Here is a 16,773-nt window from a genome sequence, read left to right as displayed (position 1 = left end):
CCATGCTCAGCATGGAGCCTGCTTGAGATTCTCTTCTCCGACTTGTGCATGCGTGCTCTCGCTATCTCTCTCTTAAAAAAACTAAAACTAAATAAAATGTCTGTAAGTTGTTCTAAAGTCATACATCAAACAATGAAACATTTATTCAGGAAGATCTCCTACAACTCTGATGAGAAAAGCTGAGAATCTATGGCACCTGACCCAGAACATACTACTTCCCCATTCCCAGTTCAGTTTGACAAAAGTTCCACTCCTGGTGGGTATGGCGAACAAGATGTGACTTGTTTTTCCCTCACCTTCCAAGCAGATATAAAGTATCTCACTGGTAAGGGCAGGTCACCAATATTTCTCATCCCCTCCAACACTGAGTTGCAGAGACTAAATTCCTGGTTAGTGTAACAAAAGCTGGGGGGCTCCCAATCTCCACCCAACCCTGCTTTTAGAGTGGAGGCTTTAGCCCAGACATGGCAGGCTGAGAACACTTGGCTTGATCACCCTCACTCTGGCTCACTTATAGGGTGGAGTTTCCATGTTGGGAGTGGAAAGTGAAGAACACCAGGGGCCACCATCCCTGGCCAGTAAAGGGCACAGAGACTTTTGTCCAAGGAGAGAGGCAGTCCATAAACACAGAGTAGTTTGAGGCTCTCCCCAAAGGGACTGACTTTATTTAAAACAGAGTGTGAGGAAAAGTTCAAGCCTAAAAACTTGAAGAAAACTTATTGCTAGCAGATTGACATTATGAGAAATACAAACAGAAGGTTTTCAGGCAAGAAGCAAGTGACCCTAGGTGGAAAAACTAACAACATCAGTCAGGGAATATGTAATTATAAAAGACAAAATAAATGCATATTATCTCTCTTTTCTTAACTGAGTTAAAAAGCAATTGTATAAAATATGTGTATAATTGTAGAGTCTATAGCATATATAAATTTAACATATTAATAGAGCAAAGGAGCTAGATGGGTGCAGAGCTTATTGAAATAAAGACAAAACACCAGACATTGACTTGAATCCGTAGGAATGAATAAAGAGAACTGGAGATTGTAAGTAAGAAAGTTAATATGACAAGTCCTATACATTTATACTTTCTCCCTCAGCTTTTTTTTAAGAGACACAAAATTATATAAATTAATAATTACAGAAATGTATGGTTGGGCTTGTAATATACGTAGGTGTAATATGTAATATATATAAAATAGTAGGAGGAGGAAGTAGGAGTATAGGAGTAACAATTCTATTGGGCTAAGTTAGCATAAATTCAGGCTTCAGGAAGATCTATATCTCTCCCTATTTATATCTATGTTTATATGTGGTTAGCCCTGGAGCAGTCATTAAGAAAATAATACATCTCAAATCAGTATATTTTCAACGTAAGTAACTGTAAAAGAAGAACAAACTAAATCCAAAGCAACAGAATGGAGAAAATAATAATGATTTTTTGGTAAATGAATGTAATAAAGTCAAACTGGCCTAGAAAAAAGGATGGAAGACTCAAATTACTAAAATCAGGAATGAAATACAGAATATTACTATTTACTTTCAGAAATAAAAAGAAAGGTAAGACGATACTATGAACAACTGTATGCCAACAAGTTAGATTAAAAAAATGTATCAGTGCTGTGGCACCTGGGTGGCTCGGTGGGTTAAGTGGCTGACTCTTGATCTTGGCTCAGGTCATGGTCTCAGGGTTGTGAGATTGAGCCCCACATCAGGTTCCCCGCTCAGGGGAGTGTCTTCTTGTCCCTCTCCCTCTGCTCCTCTCGCTGTTCACACATGCTGTCTCTCAAATAAATAAACAAATAATCTTAGAAAGAAATGAAAAGAAAGATGGACCAGTACTTAGAAAGACACAAACTACTTAAACCATCTCAAGAAGAAATAACTCATCTGAATAGACTAAAGTAGACAATAGATTGAATTACTGATAAAATTCCTCACAAACCTGGCAAAAGAAAGAAGAAAGTTACCCAACTTCCCAAAGGTTATTCTACCATATGTATTTTCCTTCTCTCCCTGAACTCTTTGAGAGTTAGTTATAAATGTAATGCCTCTTTACTTCTAAATAATCCAATGTGTATTTCCTAAAAAAATGATCCTCCAGAACCTTACTATCTCTTTAGGCATGTACTTTTTTTGGTAGTTACTGTTGTAAGAAGCTGGAATCCTGTTTCCCATCCCCCTTGGAAGGGACCATTGAATGTCTGAACAGACATTTCAGACCAATCATTGCAAATGTAAAATAGAAGTGAAGCTGTAAGAAATGAGTAGCTGATGTCTCTTATCCACATATCTATCTTTTTTATTGTGAAATGATGGAAGTTTGAATCAAGACTGTGGCATCCTTTGGTGCCATTCTTTAAGCTTTTAAAGTGAGGGATTAGAGTCATTCTGTTGGGACTACTTAGGCCTGTATTTGTCCCTGAGCTTATGAATAATATTCAAATTTTAAAAATTGTTCAAACTACTATGAGATCCTAACTAGTCTATTCTAGAACTAAAAGTTTGTATATGTTGTTCAGTTAGTGAATAATTTTCATCAGGACATTACTTATGACATGTTGTTTCCAAACTGAGTAAAAAAAGAACCCTCAAATTTGATGAAGACTCCACGGAGCATAAAAAGCTTTGGATTTACTTGAATTCAATGTAAATCAAATATGAAAGTATTTACTAATGTCTTGAAGAAACTTCACTATTATTTTGAATGAATTGTTGCAATTTTTCCATTTTTGAATGAGGTTTTCTCTACTGGACATCATGAGGAAAAGTGACTTCCTACAAATGTCGTGGGAATCTTCAAACTATTTGCTGGACTTAATCTCCTTTTGCATGACTACTTGGAAAAATACTAAAAAAAATTTAAAAACACAACAAATGTAGTATCTGTATCCCAAATAGATTATGATGAATTAGTCAAAATAAAAGGAAAACAACATAAAGTTAAGTGTTAAGTAGAGTCCAAATGCTACTCCATTATTGTAGATTTTCCATGATTTTGACAAAGACCGATTTTGTCTTTGTTTAATAGCTAAACTGGCGATGTTGTGTGTTTAAGTTATTGCAGAAAACCGTGAGAAATTTGTGGGTTTTTCCCCCAACTGCAATAGCTTATCTATGACTATTCAACAAAATAAAATATATTTTGGTGATTTTAACTTGCCACTGAACAGTATTTGTGGGTGATAATATGAGTATGTCATATAACAATGCAGCCATATAAAAAGTAAAGACAAAGGGCTGCATGCACACTTTATAAACATTAATAAGTAAGTAGAATGTGCTATCTCCACAGGAGCTCATTACCTTTTTTCCTTTTTTGTATATTTTATTTATTTATAAGAGACACACAGAGAAAGGCAGAGACACAGGCAGAGGGAAAAGCAGGCTCCATGCAGGGAGCCCGATGTGGGACTCGATCCCGGGATCACACCCTGGGCTGAAGGCAGACCCTCAACCGCTAAACCACCCAGGCATCCCATCATTACCTTTTTTTCATCAGAGGATAAACTGATCTTCTAGTACCTGAAGTTATTAAACCCTAAAGTATCTTTCCAGGTATACTTTCTCTTTGGGTTAGTCTTGTTTAGTAGAAGGAATATTTTAGGCACACAGTTCAACTTTGTTTAATAGCCAAAGCAGGATGCCTCCTTTTGGTTATAACAAGGGAAATCTAGAATGAGTGGTGGCAGAGGGACATGATGAATGTCAATTATGGTCTATGACAAGTTGCAGGACTTAAAGTTTGTGGTGTGTACAAAGTCATGTGTATTAAGTCCTTTATAGAATTGTAGCTAGTCACCAACTTGAAGACATGATGATGGATTGCATTTAATGTAAGGCACAGTAAGAATGGTGTAAGGGGTAAATCATTTTAGATGCTCCTGGTGCACTGACTCGAATCTTCTCAGTTTCACCTCTGATCCCAGCTTTGGCTGTAGTGGACAGTTCAGGGAAGGCCTGAAGTCACCTCAGGCTGATAGCATCTTGCTTTCATATGTATAAAAACCATGTCCTCACAAGAGATTACAGGGGTTATAGGATTGGGCTTTCTCCCCAATAACTTCCCTCTCTTGGCCTCTCACAAGTGCTGCACATGACCTTTCCCTGGAGCCTTGGTACCTGCTGTTTCCCCAGATAGGTTTTTGTTTTTGTATTTTTTAAAAGATTTTATGTATTTATTCATGAGAGACATGCAGAGAGAAGCAGAGACACAGGCAGAAGGAGAAGCAGGCTCCCTCTGGGAGCCTGATGTGGTACTAGATCCCAGGACCCTGGGATCACTACCTGAGCCAAAGGCAGATGTTCAACCACTGAGCCACCCAGGTGCCCTCACCAGATAGGTTGTAATTAAATTTCATTTATTCTTCAGCACATGCTTATGATGTAGGTATTGTTATTTACATTTTACAGACCAGTAAATACAGCTTAAAGTTTATTTATTTATAAAAATCAGTTAAGAAAAATATTTATTTATGTTGTCTTATAATTACATAATTTAATAGTGCTCTCTTTTCAGGTGCATTCATATTATTATCTGGTCTCACTTTCAGTCCGAAGAATTTCTTTTACTATTTCCTGTGATATGGGTCTGCTAGCAAAAAACTCTGTTTTTATTTGTCTGGAATTTTTTTAAAAAGTTTTTATTTGTACACCTGAAACACTGTATGTTAACTAACTGACCTTTAAAGATGTTTTTTAAAAAGCAGTTCACCAGGCCGCAAGATCCTGACAATTGAGATTTCCTCAAGTGATGAGTCAGCATATTAAAAGAGGAAGGTAAAATTAAGTTCATCCATGGCCCTGCATTTGCAAAAGTGGCTTGGAACACTCTAGGGCTGTATATCTCTCCCTTTATCCTCACCCTCTACGACAGTCTGAGTATTCCTTTAATCAAATAAAAGTCTCTGGCTTTCAATTAGGGATTTCTTGTCTCAGTTAAGGACAATTGAAGGTATTTTTACTGAACACAGGTTCAGTTGAAATTGAAAGCAGAAGCAAGCTCTTAGTTTCTCAGAAATAGGCTAGATGTTAAGAAAAAGCTCCTTCCTGTGTAGTTGTGTGCAGTTTTTGTGCATGTGGTTTATATGCCAGTCTTGAAAATTTTTCTAGGGACTTTTTCTTTTAAACATTGAGTGTGAAGAAGCTTTATTTCCTCATTTTCCAGTGTACTTGGAGCTGCAGCCTCTACGTATTCTAAAGGACACATACATTCATATTTCCGACTCATTTTCTCTCCTTTCCCCTGTAATCCGTTTCACCCTTTTTTATATTCCCCGTATGAATGAGACCATATAATGTTTGTCCTCCGATTGACTTACTTCACTCAGCATAATACCCTCCAGTTCTATCCACATTGAAGCAAATGGTAAATATCAGAGAGGGTGATGGAATATGAGAGACTCCTAACTCTGGGAAATGAACAAGGGGTAGTGGGTGGGGGTATGGGGTGACTGGGTGATGGGCACTGAGGGGGGTACTTGATGGGATGAGCACTGGGTGTTATACTATATGTTGGCAAATCGAACTCCAATAAAAAAAATCAAAAAAATAAATAAAATAAAAATTTCTAAATAAATAAAAGACAGATCAAATTAATTTGTATGTTAGTATTATTACATTAAAATATATATGTATATATATATATATAATATATATGTTCATTTAATGGTTTCAAATGTTATCCAGAATTATAGGTTTAGAATGTGTTTACATTAAGCTCTTTTCACATGGAGAGCTCCACACAGAACATTTTAGAGTACTCAATAACAGGAGTTCATTTATTTAGTTGGGGTCACTGAGTCTCATATACAACAGGAGACAAGACCAGCAGGTTAGAAAAACAACTTTCAGTGTGTGTGTGTGTGTAGACATAGAGAGAGTATATGTAAATTCCATTCTACTCTCACTCCAGCCCTTGGCAACCACCATTTCTACTTTGTGTCTATGAGTTTGACTACCATAGATATCTCATATAAGTGAAATTATAAAGTATTTGTCTTTTGTAATTGATTATTTCATTTAATGCTTTCCTGGTTAGTCCTTGTTGTAGCATGTGACAGATTTCCATTTTAAGACTGAATAATATTCCATTGTATAGATAGACAACATTTTCTTTGTCCATTCATCTGTCCATATGGACATATGGGTTGCTTCTACCTCTTGACTATTGTGAATAGTGTTGCAATAAATGTGGGTATGCAAATATCTCTTCAAGATCTTGCTTTTAGTTCTTTTATATGCATACTCATTAGAAAATTTCTGAACCATATGGTTAATTCTATTTTTAATTTTTTGAGGATCCATCTTAAAGTTTTCCGTAGCAAGTGCACTGTTTTTCTTTCTTTCTTTTCTTTTTTTAGAGAGTAAGAGAGAGAGAGAGAGAGTGCATGTAGAAGGGGGAGGGGCAGAGAGAGGGGGAGAAAGAGAGAGAATCGTAAGCAGACTCCATGCTCAGCATGGAGCCTGATTTGGTGCTCAATCTGACAACCTTGAGATCACAACGTAAGCTAACATCAAGAGTTGGATGTTTAACCAACTGAACCACCCAGGTGCCCTCATTTTCTATTTCTATCCACATTATACAAGAGTTCCAATTTCTCCATATTCTCATAAATACTTGTTCTTTTCTAATTTTTTGATAGTGGGAATTCCAATATGCATGAGATAATCTCTCATTATATTTTTGATTGCATTTCTCTAGCGATTAGTAGTATTAAGCATTTTATCATATGCTAGTTGACTATTTGCATCTTCTTTAATGAAATGTCTGTTCAACTTTTTTGAACATTTTTTTTTTTTTTTTTTTTTTTTTTATTTATGGTAGTCACACAGAGAGAGAGAGAGAGGCAGAGACATAGGCAGAGGGAGAAGCAGGCTCCATGCACCGGGAGCCCGATGTGGGATTCGATCCCGGGTCTCCAGGATCGCGCCCTGGGCCAAAGGCAGGCGCTAAACCGCTGCGCCACCCAGGGATCCCTTTTGAACATTTTTTAAACTGAGTTTCTTCCTTGTGTTTGTGAGTTGTAGAAGCTCCCTGTATATTCTAGACATTTGTCCCCTATCAGATATATGATTTTCAAATATTTTCTCTTATTCTTTTGCATTGCTTTTTCAATAGGTTGTTTCCTTTAATGCACAGAAGTTTTAAAGTTTGATGTAGTCCTGTTTTTTTCTGCTTTTGCTTTTGTTCCTGTGATTTAGTATCATATCCAAGAAATCATTGCCAAATCCAATGTCATTAAGTTTTCCTCTATGCTCTCTTCTAAAAGTTTTATAGAGGTGTCTTCAGCTCAGGTCTTGATCTCAGGGTCCTGGGATCTACCTCCATGTCTGGCTGCCTGGTTAGCAGGGAGTTTGCTTTTCCCTTTCCTTCTGCTCCTCCTTTTTCTCCTTCTCTCAAATAAATAAACAAAATAAAAAAATTAAAAAGTTTTATATTTTATATTAGTTCTTTAATGCATTTTGAGTTAATTTTTATACCTGTTTTAAGGATCCAAATTTATTCTTTTGGATATGGATGTTCAGTTTTTCCAATATCATTGGCTGAAGAGACTGTCCTTTCCCCATTGGGTGGTCTTGATAAGCTTGTTTAAAGGTCATTTGAAAAAAAAATAAATAAAGGTCATTTGACCACATATGTGAGGGTTTATTTCTGAGCTGTCTTTATGTCTATCTTTATGCCAGTACCTGACTGCTTTAATTACTGTAGCTTTATAATACATTTTGAAATAAGGAAATGTGTGGCCTCCAACTTTATTCTTTTTTTTTTAATTCCAAGACTGTTGGGGCTATTCCAGTTCCTTGAAAGTCCATATTCCAGTTCCTTTAAAGTCCATATTAATGCTTCTTATGTTTCTGCAAAAAAATGTCATTGGGATTTTGATAGGAATTGCACTGAATCTGTAGGTCATGTAGCATAGAACAGACATTTTAACAATATTGTCTTGTAATTCATGAACATGGGATGTCTTTTCATTTATTTGTGTCTTTAATTTTTTCAGTTCAGTTTTATAGCTTTCATTGTACAATGTTGTCTTCTTTTAATTTTATTATTTTAATAATTTATCTTTATACATAATTTATATTATATACATTTTAATATATATGTTTATGTTGCAAAAATTATTTTAAATTTCAGGAATAAATTTAACAAAATGTATAAAGAATATGCTGCAATATATAAAATATTACTGAAAGACTTAAAAGGGCTAACACACTGTGGGACATATGCTGATGAATTGGAAGAACTATTTTTTGAGTGTTATTTCTCTGTATATTTATATATTTCATACAATTCCTAGTTCACATATGTAAGGAAAACTGATTCATGACAACTATAGCAAAAAGACAGTCTTCTCAAAAAATGCTGCTAGGTTAATATTACATACTCATGGGGAAAAAAAACTTGATTCTTACCCTCTGACATTACAAAATTGATTCTAGGTGATTATAAATCCCATTGTGGAAGACAAAACAATAAAATGTTTATAAGAAAATCAAAGAGATTATTTTCATGTCCTCCAGGTCAGGCAAACAGAAAAATAAATCAATAACTTGTAAACAAATAATTGATAAATGTAACTATGTTACTATTAAAAACTCATGTTCATTCAGACATCACTAAGAGAATTAAAAAGCAAATTAATACTAACAGAAAAAATATGGAATATAGGTTATATAAAGTAATCTCCAAATCAAGAAGAAAAAAAAAAGGGACAGACAACCCATTAGGCACATACGCAAGAACACTGAATAGGAAGGTATGCAAAAACTAACAAACATGAAAATGCACTCAAACTTCCTAATTATCACTAATTAATAAAAATTAAACCCACGATTAAAATCATACACTTACTGTAATGACTAAAATTTACAAGTCTAGCATTACTAACTGATGATAAGAATGTAGAGAACTGGGAATTTTACACATCATTTATGACTGTATAAATTTGGACAATCACATTGAAAAACTGATATTACCTATCATAAAATAAGCAAACAGATACCCTATGAGCAAAGAATTTCACCTTGTTATATGCAGAAATATTATTACTGAATCCAATAATTTGGATGATTTTTAAAAAATATAATGTTGAACAAAAGAGGCCAACATGTGATGAATCATTTACATAATTCAATTTATGTAAAGACAAAAACCAGACAATAGCCATCTATGGTGCTAGAAGTTGTATAAAAGTTTCTGTGTTAGTTATCTGTTACTGCATAACAAATTTTCCCCAAATTTAGCAGCTTACAATAACAATATTTATAATCTCAAAGCTTCTGTAGGTCACAATAATCTGGCTATGGTTTAGCTGGGTCCTCTGCTTCATGTCTCCTATAGGCTGTATTCACAGTGCTAACTGGGGATAGTAGTCAACTCAAGGCACAATTGGGAAAGAATCACTTCCTCAAATTACTTCCCAAAATCACTGATGTGGTTGTTGTCAGGGTTCATTTCATTATGGTTTGTTAAACTGAAGATCTCAATTCCTTGAAGGTTGTTGTCTGAAGGCCATCCTTAATTCATTATCATGTGGGTCTCTCTACCATGGTAACTGGCTTCAACCATGTGAGCAAGCCAAGAAAGGGAATGAGAAGGATGGGAGGAAAGAGAGAGAGAAAAGAGAATGGAGGAGAGAGAGAGAGGCAATAAGAGAGAGAAAGTAGCTATCAAGGTGGAAAGCAATCTTTTGTTACTTAGTCATAGAAATTACATCTCATGTTTACGATATTCTATTCACTAGAAGCAATTCACTAGGCTCAGCTCACACTCAAGGCAGAGGCAATTGACAAGAGTGTGAATAATAGGAGGCAGGGATCGTTGAAAGCCAGTATCAGAAATTGCTTTCCACAGTTTCTTTGTGGAAAAGGGACGGAGTGGAAATCTAGAGGGTGCTATGACTAAACTTCTGGGCATATTTGTAAAATCCTATTCCTTGACTTACATAATAGAACAAAGACATGCTACTTTTTGAAAATCTCCATAATATTATAATCTGGTTATTATTCTTTATGTATATGAAATTTTGATTAATTTTTAAAAAACAAAAAACCCTAGGACTAAATTAGGTCTAGAAAGGTTAAGACTGAACATAGTTGGCAAGTTAAGAACTTAGTATAGAATTCTATGTGAATGATGATATGGACATGGATTAGAAAGAGTGATTTTGTCTGACTCTAGATGTTTGTCAAATTTAGAGTTCACAGGTTTTGCTGTTGGACTAAATTTGAGGCCTGAGAAAAAAAAATAGGAATCAACAGTTTAGCGCCGCCTTCAGCTCAGGGTGTGATCCTGGAGACCGGGGATCGAGTCCCACATCGAGCTCCCTGCGTGAAGCCTGCTTCTCCCTCTGCCTGTGTCTCTGTGCCTCTCTCTCTGTGTGTGTCTCTCATGAATGGATAAATAAAATAGTTAAAAAAATAGGAATCAAAGATAGATTAAAGTGGTCATTATTCACCAAGATTGAGAAGATTGTGGAAGGATTACATTTAGGACCACAGGAGACAATCAGAAGTTTTAGTTTGGATATGTTAAGCTTGTAATAATTACAGGATGAGATATGGGGATGTCAGACAATGAACTGAATTTATAAGTTTGAAACACATAAGTAAAGTTAGAGCTGGAAATACAAATTCAGGGATTTTATTATTTTTTTTAAAGCAGGCTCCACACCCAGGGTGGAGCCCAATGTGGGGCATGAACTCACAACCCTGAGATCAAGACCTGAGCTGACATCAACTCCATCAAGAGTTGGAGTCTTGGGCAGCCTTGGTGGCTCAGCGGTTTAGTGCCATCTTCAGCCCCGGCTGTGATCTTGGAGACCCAGGATCAAGTCCCACATCAGGCTCCTTGCATGGAGCCTGCTTCTCCCTCTGCCTGTGTCTCTGCCTCTCTCTCATGAATAAATAAATAAAATCTTAAAAAAAAAGTTGGAGTCTTAACTGGCTGAGCCAACCAGGCTCCCCTTGGGGATCACTTTTATATATTTACCTCAGCCATGGCAATGGAGCACAAGAAAAGAAAGATTTCAAACAGAAGAGCCACAATATTTGGAGATTAAGACAGCAGAGCAAATTCTAGGGGCACATGGGTGGCTCAGTCAGTTAAGCTATTGATATTTTTTTATGTCAGCTCAGGTTTTGATCTCAGGGTTGTGAGTTCAAGCCCCACATTTGGCTCCCCGTGGGTGTGGAGCCTACTTTTAAAAAAAGTAGAGTGAGTCTAGAAAGAAAACTGAATAAGACTGTGAAATAAAGCAACATATAGTATATAATAGAAAAGAAGCCAGAAAATTGATTGTTTGATGAAGCAACATAGAGAAGGTCTTGAGAGGAGCTGATTGCATGGGGTACTCAAAACTGAGATAATGGAGAAGTAGTAATTTCTGGTAAGAAAATGTGGATAACATAAAATGGCAGAAAAGACTCAAATATGAGGAGGTGCAGGAACTGAAAGATCAGGGCATTAGATGCTTGTGTAATGGATCTTTAAGGCCCCAAAACTTGCAATGGGAGTATTAGTGGAAAGAGAACAGCTGGTGCTAACATCCTTAGTGAAGGAAAGGATTGGGAGATCAGGATGCCTGGAATAAGGAGTAATTAGCATAGTCCAATGACACTAAATATGTTTTGTTTTTCTTGTTTGTTGTTTGTGTTCTTTTGGTGGTGGGGAGGAAATGAAGGGTTAATGAAAGAGGAGGAATGATCTGGAAGCCAAAATGAGGAGTAATAAGGTCATCTAATGTACTTCATTTCCAGCTCTGTCAAATTAGGAAATGTGGAGAAAGAAAAACTTGAGGAAGGTGCCAACTTACCAAGTAGGTAAGCCTATTCAGCTACTCATTAGTTTTACAACTGAGAATTAATTGAGATGATGTGTATAAAAGTCATATAATGTCATTATGGTCAATATTAACATTTAAAAATTAGTACCTCTTTTATTTAACAATTAAATAACAAAGACATTTTTCTCAACTTGATAGATATATGACCCTTTGGGTTTTCAGGATACAAAATTTATAATAATGCTTAATACTTTATGTTATTATTAGTACTTTACTTAATTTCTCTCTTCATTTTCATGCCCTCTTGTAAAATATCGAATTAGGATTAGAATATATACAATGATCTTACTGTGGAGCATTATTTCAATGTTAAATAAAAATGCCTTAAATATTGTTAGTCCCATGGCTTTATAGATGTTATATCCTAATCAAATGACTTACCCATTTTTGTCCAATGTTTATACAGTGTGAACAGTGCAGAGGCACAGGGAAGTGAGCATTTTACATGTTTAAATTATCTGCTATTGGAATTTTATCCTTATACAATGTTGGGTGATTCAGCCAGGAAAACAGAGCCACCACCAAGCATTATAGAGAGAATCTGTTTTATGCAGGAAGTATGTGACTACTCAGGACAAATAATGACAACTTAATGACAAAAGGGTGTAGGGGTATGAAAGTCTGGAAAGAGGAGAGCCAGGAGAGAATGGAGATATAAATACTAACCACTATAATCTAAAGCATTGGTGAGGGTAGAAAAACTGTTGTTGTGGGGAAGTCTGAGTTCCTGTGCCATTTGTTCAAAGTGATCCTGGACAAGTCTGCTGAAACATCACATCTGACTACCACTGTGTATGAAGCCACAACTGCCCGAGAATAACTGCATTGTCTTTACTTGTATCTTCCAAATCTCCTTCAATACTTTCATCTAGAATATATAAAGAATAGACATTTTTCTAAAGAAGATATATAAATACTAGTACACATGAAAATATGCTCAAAATCATTACTTAAGAGGGAAATGTAAATCAAAATCACAATAGGGTACCATTTCATACCCACAAAGGTGGGTAAACAAGATGACAGGTAACAAAATGTAAATCAAAATCACAATAGGGTACCATTTCATACCCACAAAGGTGGGTAAACAAGATGACAGGTAACAAAAAGTGTTGGCAAGCCTCTGGAGAAATCAGAACCCTCCTACACTGCTGGTCGAGATGTAAAATGGTACAGCCAATTTGGAAAACAGTTTCACAGTTTCTCAATTCTGCTTCTAAGTATATACTCTTGACAAAATGAAGCCAGTCACAAAAGACCCATTAAATTCTATTAATATGAAATATCCTCAGCAGGCAAATCCATAGAGACTAAAAAGTTAGTTGGTTACTTAGGTTATTGAGCAGAAATACTGTTAATGGATACTGGGTATCTTTTAGGAGTGATGGAAATTTCCATAATTGATTGTAGCGATGGTTGCAACAACTCTGTGCATATATTAAAAACCATTGGGTTGTACCTTTTGAATTTGTGAATTGTATGTATGTGATTTATATTCCAATAAAGCTGTTAATTATCTGTTTAAAAATGTTATGTGACCTGCAATCATGTATAGTGCCACCTCTTTCCACGTCAGCTCCTCTTAGTTCCATTTTTCCTTGTGTCACATGACGTGAAATTTGCTATGGAATTTTTGGGTATTTGCTAAGAACGGCTGAGGTTAAGATACATTTAATTTGGGTCTAGCGGGATATGTATGTATTTTGGCTTGCAATTACTTTCATAAATAGCTACCTGTCATGGTGCAGTAATAATGGCTTGTTGGGAGTTTTCCTACTGCTGATCATGAATCATGATGTAATGGTGTAGGGATAGAGGCCACATATGGGATCACATCTTAAGGTCTTCAGCACCAGTATATGTTTATAGTGGATATAAAACACAGTTTGTAGTGCAAAGCACCAAAGCTAGTCTCTGCAAACATTTTCCAATCATGAGTTGAATAATCTTTTAAATGAGGAATTCAGTTCTCCAATTTATATGGTATTTGTCTTGCTTTGACTGGCTATTTTCCTTAGCATTATACTCTCTAGCTCCATCCACATTGTTGCAAATGGCAGGATTTTATTCTTTTTATGGCTGAATAATATTCCATTCTATGTATATACCACTTCCTTATCCATTCATCTATTGGTGGATACTTACATAGTTTGGCTATTGCAAATAATGCTGCAGCAAACATAGGGGTGCATATGTCCTTTTGAGTTAGTGTTTTCGTATTCTTTGGACAAATGGCCTGTAGTAAAATTACTGGATCTTAGAACAGTTCTATTTTTAATTTTTTGAGGAACCTATACTATCTCCCACAGTGGCTGCACCAGTTTGTGTTCTCACCAACAAACAGTGAAAGAGGGTTCCTCTTTCCCCACCTCCTTACAAACACTTGTTTCTTGAGTTTTGTATTTTAGCCATTTTGAAAGCTGTGAAGTGATATTTCTTTGTGGTTTAGATTTGCATTTTTTCTGATGATAAGTGATGTTGAGCATCTTTTCATTGTCTGTTGGTCATCTGTATTTTTTTTTTTTTGAGAAATATCTGTTCATGGCTTCTGCCCATTTTTAAATTGGATTATTTATTCTTTGGCTGTGTTGAGTTATATCTCTTTATGTATTTTGGATACTAACCCTTTATCAGATATGTCATTTGCAAATATCTTCTCGCATTCAATAGGTTGTCTCTTTTTTTGGTTGTTTCCTTTGCTGTGCAGAGGCTTCTTATTTTGATAAGTCCCAATAGTTTATTTTTGTGCTTGTTTCCCTTGCCTCAAGAGACACATCTAAAAAAATGTTGTTATAGTCAATGTCTGAGAAATTACTGCCTGTGCTCTCTTCTAGGATTTTTATGGTTTTGCGTCTCACATTTAGGCCTTTAACACATTTTGAGTTTATTTTTGTGTATGGCATAAGAAAGCAATACAGTTTCATTCTTTTGCATGTAGTTGTCCAATTTTCCAACACCATTTGTTGAAAAAGACTATCTTTTTCCCATTACATATTCTTGCCTCCTTTGTCAAAGATTAATTGACCATATAGTAGTGGGTTTATTTCTGGACTCTACTCTGTCCCACTGATCTGTGCGTCTATTTTGGTGCCAGTACCATATTGTTTTGATTACTATAGCTTTGTAAAATAACCTGAAATCTGGAGTTATGAGGTTTCCAGCTTTTTCTTTTTTTCTTTCAAGATTGTTTTGGCTATTTGGGGTCTTCTGTAGTCTCATACAAATTAGGATTGTTTGTTCTAGTTCTGTGAGAAATGCTGTTGTTATTTTGATGGAGATTGCATTAAATGTGTAGATTGCTTAGGGTAGTATGGACATTTTAACAGTATCTGTTCTTCTAATCTATAAACATGGAATGTCTTTCCATTTCATTGTGGTATCTTTAATTTCTTTCATCAATGTTTATAGTTTTCAGAGTACAGATCTATCAACTCCTTGATTAGGTTTATTCCTAGATATCTTACTGTTTTTGGTGCAATTGTAAATGGGATCAATTTCTTAATTTCTCTTTCTGCTGCTTCATTATTGGTGTACAGAAATGCAAGAGATTTCTATATGTTGATTTTATGTCCTGTGACTTATTGAATTCATGTGTTAGTTTTAGCAGTTTTTTTGTGGTCTTTAGGGTTTTTCTTCTCTTACCACCATACTCTTCTGTAATAAGACTTATTGGGATGGGTTAAATAGGTTATGGGGATTGAGGAGTGCACTTGTTGTGATGAGCACTGGGTGAAGTATGGAAGTGACAAATCACTCTACTGTACACCTGAAACTAATATAACACCATCTGTTAACTAACTGGAATTAAAATAAAACTTTAAAAATGCCTTCCTAAAGTAACAGAATGTAATAAATGTCAGTTTGATGGAACTGAAATTACATTATTTGATGCCCTACACATTTTTTAAATTAATAGTAAAGTCTACCTTTTTTTTTTAAGTTTTAGGTTTACAGAAAAATAAGCAGAAAGTAAAGTTTCCATATATCCCTTAAACCCTCTTCACCTCCCAAATTTCCCCAATTATTTACATCTTACATTGGCATGTACATTTGTTATAAATCATGAGTCGGGGGATCCCTGGGTGGCTCAGCGGCTTAGCGCCTGCCTTTGGCTCAGGGTGCGGTCCTGCAGTCCCGGGATCGAGTCCAGCGTCGGGCTCCCGGCATGGAGCCTGCTTCTCCCTCCTCCTGTGTCTCTGCCTCTCTCTCTCTCTCTATGTCTATCGTAAATAAATAAATAAATCTTTAAAAAAATAAATCATGAGTCAGTGGTTTATAGATTAGCTAAATTCCTATTAGAGTTCACTCTTTGCATTGTACATTCTATAGGTTTTGACCAATATATAATGACCATTATAGTATCATACAGAATAGTTTCATCTCTCTGTATTCCACCTATTCATCTCTCTCTCTCTTTCTCTCTCTCTCTGAGCCCCTAAGAACCACTGGTATTTTCATTGTTTTGCCTTTTCAGAATATCTTATAGATAGATGACAGTGGGCCTCCTGGAGAGGCTCCCGCAGAGGATCAACGAGCGGTCGCCCTACTACCTGGGCCGAGACTACCTGGAGACGCTCATGGCCAGCCAGAAGGCAGCCGACTGGATCCAGATCAGTGAGATGCTGCTGGGACCTGTGCCACCCAACTTCGTCTTTCTGCCAAAGCACAAGGCCAACGCGTACAAGTAGTCACAGGGTGGGAGAGGGCGTCCGAGGGCCCAGGAGGGCCTCTTACTGCAGAAGAAGACAATAAATTTTATTTAAAAAAAAAAAAAAAAAAAGCCTTTCAAACAGGCTTCTTTTCATTTAGCAGAATGTACTCAGCCCCATTCATGTGTTTTCGTGTCCTGATAGCTCACCTCTTTTTAGCACTGAATATCATTCCATCGACTGGATATATCACAATTTGTTTATCTATTCACCTGCTG

The 16,773-nt window shown here is 36.0% G+C and overlaps 1 long non-coding RNA gene across 1 annotated transcript in view; it reads left to right on the top strand.

Annotated features, from left to right (window-relative positions):
• Positions 1-16,773, top strand: part of LOC118355079 (uncharacterized) — a 27,470-nt gene extending 10,697 nt beyond the window's left edge. The window contains exons 2-3 of the long non-coding RNA XR_004816787.2: positions 11,761-11,823; positions 16,321-16,773. This is a non-coding gene — a long non-coding RNA (uncharacterized LOC118355079). The remainder of the gene's footprint in view (positions 1-11,760; positions 11,824-16,320) is intronic.

Source organism: Canis lupus, chromosome 6 (genome assembly GCF_003254725.2).
Source record: "Canis lupus dingo isolate Sandy chromosome 6, ASM325472v2, whole genome shotgun sequence".
NCBI classification, from domain to species: Eukaryota; Metazoa; Chordata; class Mammalia; order Carnivora; family Canidae; genus Canis; species Canis lupus.
The sequence above is the reverse complement of the archived record's forward strand: the minus strand, read 5'-3'. Positions and strand labels throughout refer to the sequence as shown.